Genomic DNA, 8,053 nt, shown 5'->3' with positions numbered 1-8,053 from the left:
AGTTGTACATTAAAACCAACTCTCTGATTCTCAACCTACGAGCCTTCCTACTATTGGTAGGTCATTCTACAGCCCGTCATGTGGGCTCACCCAAATTCTCTGAAATATTACCAAGTGCCTGGGCTACCTATGATTGCCTTCCTACAACTTATAGGTCTTTATACGGCCTGTAGGTCAGCTCGTAGAATCCTACACATGTTCAAATTCTACAACTTTTCCTTTTGTTTGATTTCTAACTTCTAGGTCTTACAGTATATTCCCCTTAGGAATGTTTTTCCTCAAATGGTACTCAAGATAACATGAATAGAGTAAGAAAAGAGATATAACAACAAAAAATGAATCCAACAACAAATAAAAATGCACAAACCAAGGAGTAATCAATCCCAAGCTAAAACATGACATAAAATCGATTTCGTGAACATACATGCATACGAAAACATGAGAGTGACTTAAATGCATGAATCGAAGGAGGGAACATGAAGAAACTAAAAACCTCAAGCTGGGATGGAGTTAAAGGGATGAGGATAACGAGACATCATGTGAGATTCGTATTCCCATGTAGCATTCTCAACTAGATGGATCCTTCAAAGAACTTTAACGGAAGTTATTTTTTTATTCATCAACTTTTGGGCTTGATGATCTAAAATCTCAATCTGTACCTTTTCATAAGATAGACTCTCTTTCACACCAACGTTGTCCAAAGTCATGATAGAAGTAGGATCACCAATACACCTCTTCAATAAGGATACATGAAACACCGGATGCACTGATACCAACTTTGAAGAAAATCCAACTCATAAGCTACTTTGCCAAAGCATCTCAAAACCTAATATGGGCCTACATAAAGGGGAATAAGCTTCCCTTTCTTATCAAAATGCATCACACCCTTCATAGGTGAGATTTTCAAGTAAACTCAATTATCGACATCAAATTTAACCTCTTTTCTTCTCACATCTGAATAAGACTTTGGCCGGCATTGGGCAATTTTCAACCTCTCTCTAATGAGTTGAACTTTATCCATAGATTCACTAACTAACCCAGTCCCTATCAAAGTGACCTCTCCAACCTCAAACCACCAGATAGGAGATCTAAAACTCTTACCATACAATGCCTCAAATGGAGCCATTAAAATACTCGAATGATAACTGTTGTTACAAGCAAACTCAATTAATGGAAAACGATCAACCCAATTTCCTTTGAAGTCGATCACACAAGCCATCAGCATATTTTCCAAATTCTGAATAGTTTATTCATCTTGACTATCAGCTTAATAGTCTATTAAGCTTAACTTAAGCAACAAGACCCTTCTGAAATGATCTCTAAAATTAAGAAGTAAACTGAGTACCTCAATCTAAAATGATAGACAATGGAACCCGATGAAGCTTAACCAACTCTCGAATGTAAAGCTTAGCATAATCCTTGATTAAATATAAAGTCTTAACAAAAAGAAAATGCATCGACATAGTCATTCAGTCCACGACAACCCAAATCCAGTCATGTTATCTATGAGCACGAGGCAAATCCATAATGAAGTCCATATTCAAGACTTCCCACTTTCAAGTAGGAATCTCAATATATTGAGCTAAACCTCCTATTTTTTTATGCTCAACCTTCACTTGCTGACAGTTAGGACACTTAGTCACAAACTCAACAATATCCTTCTTCAAGACATTCCACAACTAAACCTCCCTTAAATCATGATACATCTTGGTGGATCCTAGGTGAATATAATATCAGGAACTATGAGCTTCGAACAATGCCAATTCCCTTAAGTCACCAACATTGGGAACAAATAGTCGGCCTTGATAATGAAGCACGCCATCTCCCACTTGAGAGAAAGCCTTAAAGGCTTTTTTAGAAACTAATTTCTTCAATTTAACCAAATCCAAATCCTTATATTGCTTTGGTTTCACATCCGATACAAGGGATGATTTTGATTCATTTTGAACAACAACATCACCATCCTCGGAATCAACCAAATAAAGACCCAAATGAGCTAGTCTATGCATAATGTGAACTAACTCCTTCTTCAAATCCTCAAAATGGGAAATATTATTCATGGGTAATCTGCTAAGATCATTTGCAACCACATTTGCCTTCCCCAATGGTAGAAAACACTAATTCATAATATTTAAACAACCCAAGTCATCTCCTTTGCCGAAGGTTCAAATCCTTTTGTTGAACACATATTGAAAACTCTTATGATTGATGAATACATAAACATGAACACCATAGAGATAGTGTCTCCAAATCTTCAAAGCAAACACCATCGCCTCTAACTCCAAGTCATGAGTCAAAAAGTTCTTTTCATGCACATTAAGATGCCTAGAAGCATAGGCTATCAGTTTATCATTTTTCATCAACACACATCCAAGACCAGGTCTCGAGACATCATAATGCACAATAAAACCATTAGACAATTTTGATAAAGTGAAAATTAGGACTGAACTAAGTCGATCTTTCAACTCTTAGAAACTCTTCTCATATGGTTTGGACCATTGGAATTTCACCTTCTTTTGAGTCGAAGGTAAAACAATAGGGGATAATCCTTCAAAAAATAGTCTATAATAACAAGCTAAACTCAAGAAACTTCGAATGTCTGGAGGAGAAAGAGGTCTATCCAATTCTTAACCACCTCGATCTTCTTCGGATCAACTTGAATTCCATCACCAGAGAAAATATGGCCAAGGAAGTCCACTAACCTCAACCAAAACTCAAATTTTCTAAACTTAGCAAACAACTGACAATTCTTGAGAACTTTAAAGAAAATTCTCAAATGATCGGCATGATCATCCTCACTCCGAGAATAGATCAATATATCATCAATGAATACAATGATGAACATATTCAAATATTGCTTGAATACCCTATTCATCAAATCCATAAAATCTATAGGAGCATTTGTTAGTTCAAAAGACATAACCAAAATTTCAAAGTGACCATACCGAGTTCTGAAAGTCATGTTTGAAATGTCACATTCTCTCACTCAAAGCTGATGATAGCTCAATCGAAGATCTATCTATGAGAAATATTTACACCTTGGAGTTGATCGAACAAGTTATCAATCCTTTGGATGGGATACTTATTCTTGATTGTAATCTTGTTCAACTATCAATAATCAATACACATACGAAGAGAACCATCATTCTTTCGAACAAAGAGGACCAAAGCACCCCATGGAGAGATACTTGACGTGATGAATCCCTCATCCAATAAGTCCTTTAATTGATCATTCAACTCTTTAATTTCCACTGGAGTCATTCTATAAGGAGGGATAGAGTTAGGCTAGCTATTGGGAATAAGATCAATACCAAATTCTATTTACCTTTCAGGAGGGATACCCGAAAAAGGATTGCAAAATACTTCCAGAAACTCAATCACCACAGAACTAGACTCAAGAGTAGGGGCTTCGAATATTTTATCCCTATCCCATACTAGATGATAGATACAATCCTTAGAAATTATTTTCTGAGATTTAAGGCATGCGATAAACTGAACCTTAAACACAAAATTACTACCCTTTTATTCTAAGACTGACTCATTAGAAAACTGAAACTTAACCACTATGGTTCTACAATCAATAGAAACATAACATGCATGAAGCCAATACATATATAAAATTTTGATATCAAGCTCAGCAAGATCAACTGAGGGGACTTTATGAAAAATTAAGACCGGATAATTTCTATAGACCCACTTGGCCAAAACCAAATCACCAATAGGAGTATACACTGAGAAGGCATCTAACAAGACTTCGAGATAAACATCAAATTTCATATCAAGATAAGGAGTAACAAAGGAAATATTTTCTCCCAGATTTAGCAAAGCATAAACATTAAACTAAAAGACTTATAACATATCGATAACCATATTCGGAGAATCCTCCAACTCCAATCGAGTCTAAAGAGAATAGAATTTTTTTCTGGCATTTACCACCACCAGAACCTGACGAAGTACCCTGCTGAGGACGATCGAAAGCAGTCTGAGTCTAAGGTCGACCATATCCACCTATACCAACACCCGAAGAACAATCTCTTTCCCTATGAACCGTCTTGCCACAACCAAAACAAGAATAAGAACCCATCAAATAATCTCCTCGGTGGTTCTTCCCACACTTCCTACATGAGGAGATACTAATTTGTGTGTGTCCTGAAATTTTTCTGAATCTAAGGGACACACATCCCTAGATCTCTCACTTTTCCATTGGTCAAACCTAATTTGGGACACCCCATTCAATTGATAAATGGCCAAACTGCCTTTTCAACAGGAGTCACCCCATTTATGTCAAAAAAATTTGGATACCCTTTATGAACTCTTGTGGATCCTCATTCACCTTTAAATCATGGAAGGCGAGACCCATCGGTGGCCCCCTAAAGTTGGCATCAACTTTCACTTAGATACCTAAATCAGGAGATGTTCATTTTAGACACCTCAAGTAAGGGTCGACTGTGTCATCTTGACACTTTTTTGATAATCATCAAAATATATTAAGTATGTGTATTACACTCGTCTGATATGTCAAAAGCAGCGAATTAAATAAAGACATGTGGCATATATATATCAAAAATAATTATTAAATAATAACTTTTGAATAGAAAAATGACCAATAATTTGATGACACGTGGTATTTTTTATCCAAAAAAAATAAAATTAACAACTATTAACCTCTACCCACTCCGCCGTCATCTTCTCCAACCCCTTCCTCACCCTATCATCATCTTCTCCAACCCCACCCACCCCAACCCCTCCCCCACCCCACCAGATCTTTTTTTCCTCTAACACCCACCCAACACTATCCATATCATCTAAAGAGGAAAATATAGAGCTATAATGGCAAACAAAAATATAAATCAAATTAGGTCAAAAAATCCGACGAACCTCCATTTTTTCCAGCAAGATTAATACAAATCTAAAATTACTCACTAATTAACCCCCATCCCCATACCCTATCAGTGGTCTTCCAACACCACCCACTCAGCCGTCATCTTCTCCAAAATCGATATGCTTTGTTGTTTGAGTTTTTTTTTTTGGAAGATGGTTAAGTCGCCAGAAAATCTTGACAGAAATTCAGGCATAAAAAATAAACTTAAGAATTTAAAAGTAACAAGAACTAAAATAAGTAACTGTAAATACTGATAGATACATGTAACAATATTAAAAAATAAAGAAGAAGAACAACAATATATATATATTAAGAAAACACAGCTTCTACGCGCCTCAAATAGCTGGATAACACGCGAGGTGCCAACTATGTAAAAAGTATCAAGATGACACATTCGACTCTTACTTGAGGTGTCTAAAATGAACATCTCCTGGTTTAGGTGTCTAAATGAAAGTTGGTGTCAACTTTAAGGGCCCACCAATGGTTTCGCCAACCATGGAACTCCAAAGGATTCATCCGTGTGAAATCACGCACCCTAGTAGACAACGTACCCATATTTGGGTTCACTGAAACAACCACCTCGTAGTTTTCTTGAGATTTCATAGCTTGGTCAAGCACTTGAAAAGACACCCTAAATTTGGCATGCATCACTTGCTCGGCCAAAGGTTCATTAGGAGCTTGTGGAGCTTGTTTCTCCTTGTCTACATTCCTTCATAAGATTCTGTAATCGCAAAGAACGAGAGTTAGAAGGGAAACCTTATAGAGTTCAACCCTATGGTACGACTTAAGAATGATGAAAGAAGTAAAGTTTTCTAAACGCATCATAGCCTCCTATTCATAGATATGGCGTGCTTGACACCCACGAGTAAGACTCTATTTAATGCAGCATGTCAGACAGCCTAGGACACTTAAACCTTAGGCTTACCAAATTTGTCATAATCCAAGCTAGACCCTAGATGTGACAGAGCATTTAGGATCTTGAGAGACCCTAAAGAGCCTCTTAGCATACATAGCATGACATAGAATAACATGAAAGCAAGAGAAATCTTAAATGTGGAAAGTAACTCTCAAAACATAGAAATTTGGATAAAAGAGAATTCAAAACATAACGTATGAAAAGGATATGAGCATACTAATCTAGTCTGACAATGGTTTTACTAACACAGACAAGGGCATAGGAAAAGTCCTAGCTCACCCAAACATTAAAAAGGGAAATAAGTCTGAAAGTAAAGACAACATAGTGGGTACGCCCTCAAATCATGAGGACTCACCAAAATAAGCAATATCCTCTGAAATCTATGCTAGCCACGAGAATGGGCAAGAGCGTCATGACCTATATTATGAAATAATATAGGCAAACTATGTGTTAATCTATAAAATGTACTAAGTACGTGAGAAATATGCATAATGTAAGACATGATATCATGATAGATGTAAACATGAGATGCATGACCAAGAATCCTTTAAAATCTTGAAAGTAAAGCATAAATCATAATATAAGTTCAATGCATCATTTAAAAACATCATTAAAACCTTGTAAGAAATCATAGTCATTTTATGGAATATGAACCATAACCGGCAATAAGACCATGTGAGCTATAACATGGAATCTATTGTAACTCCTACACCAAAAAAGGAGAGGCTACTTGCCAAGGTAGAGTCTGTATCATTCATCATGAGCTATTTGAAAATCCACTAGCTAAGTCATTTAAGACAATCTACGGGGGCACGTAGTGTGAGACTAAAGGTTGCTACTAAAGACTCCCTTACCAAGCCTCCACCTCAATCCCTCTCGGTGCTAAGTCAAATTCCAACAAAATAGATAAAGTCAATTATCAAAGCATATCACTATGAAAGGCAATAATCATTTACCGATCTACATCATAAAATCATATAAGAGTGGCTCCTTTAAAATCATAATTCATAACATAGTTTATATAGACACTTACTTTCCTAAGCATCTAAATCATGATTTCATTCATATTGCAAAAAAAAACTTTCACAATTCATTGATAAATACTTGAAAACATCCTTGAAACATACTTCGTCATTTCCATAAAATATGAATAAATTCTTCATCAATTTCATGATCATAATTCATAGTTCATAAGTGAAAATCACAGACATAATGCATGGGTCCGTATGAAATTAATTGAAAATCATGTATCTTAGTAAAGTCATGCATAATAAAGTAGAATAACATCAATAAAATAAAAAAATAAAAAGAAACCATAAAGAATTGATATAAAACCCCAATTGAATTGAGTGAAATTGGATTTGAAGAATTGAGATTAGTTTGGGACCCAATGGATGAAAGGACTCCATTGGTGAATTTCCACATACCTTGATAATCAAATTCATGATGCAAGCTCTAAATATGGAAATTTGAACTTGACCTTGAAACCCTAGATTTACTTAGAGAAGAAACCTTGGAGAGAATTCCTTAGAGCCTTAGATGATTTTGAGAGAATTAGAGGAATGGTGAGTGTTTGAAGGGTTTGGGTAGTTATAGGTCATCCAATTTAACCCAAATCGACATTTCTTAGGAGTTAAGAGGGTTGGAAATATCCAACATAACCTTGAGTAAAATCTATCGAAATGATCCAACGAATAAGACCTACGGTCCGTAGAACATTCCACGAGTCATCAAACAGCTCCGTAGAAAGTCATTTCCAAAATTAGGTCCAAATCCTACGACCCTCATCCTACAGGTCGTAGAGAGTCCTACAAGATGTAAACTTAGTTTGTAGGACTCGTGTATAAGAATAGGAGCTACTAGAATTGTACCTCGACTTTATGACTCTGGTCTACGGGTCGTAGAAATCTCAATGGGTCATCAAAGTGGTTCATAGAATTGGACATAAATTCCAAGCCTATGAAGTTTTCCCTACGACCGTTTCCTATGGGTCTTAGGTTGGTCTATGGATCATAGACACCATCCTGTTGCACATAGAAACCAAGTCTCTGATTCTCTACCTATGAGCCTACTTACAGCACGTACGTCATTCTATCGCCTGTCATGTGGGCTCACCCAAACTTTTGAAATATTACCAGGTGCCTGGGCTACGTACGATCGTCTTCCTATCATAGATCTTCTTACGGCATGTAGGTCAGCTCTTAGAAGCCTCAACCAGTTCAATTTTTGCAACCTTTTCTTTCATTCGACTTTTC

Source organism: Solanum dulcamara, chromosome 1 (genome assembly GCF_947179165.1).
Source record: "Solanum dulcamara chromosome 1, daSolDulc1.2, whole genome shotgun sequence".
NCBI lineage: Eukaryota > Viridiplantae > Streptophyta > Magnoliopsida > Solanales > Solanaceae > Solanum > Solanum dulcamara.
The sequence above is the reverse complement of the archived record's forward strand: the minus strand, read 5'-3'. Positions refer to the sequence as shown.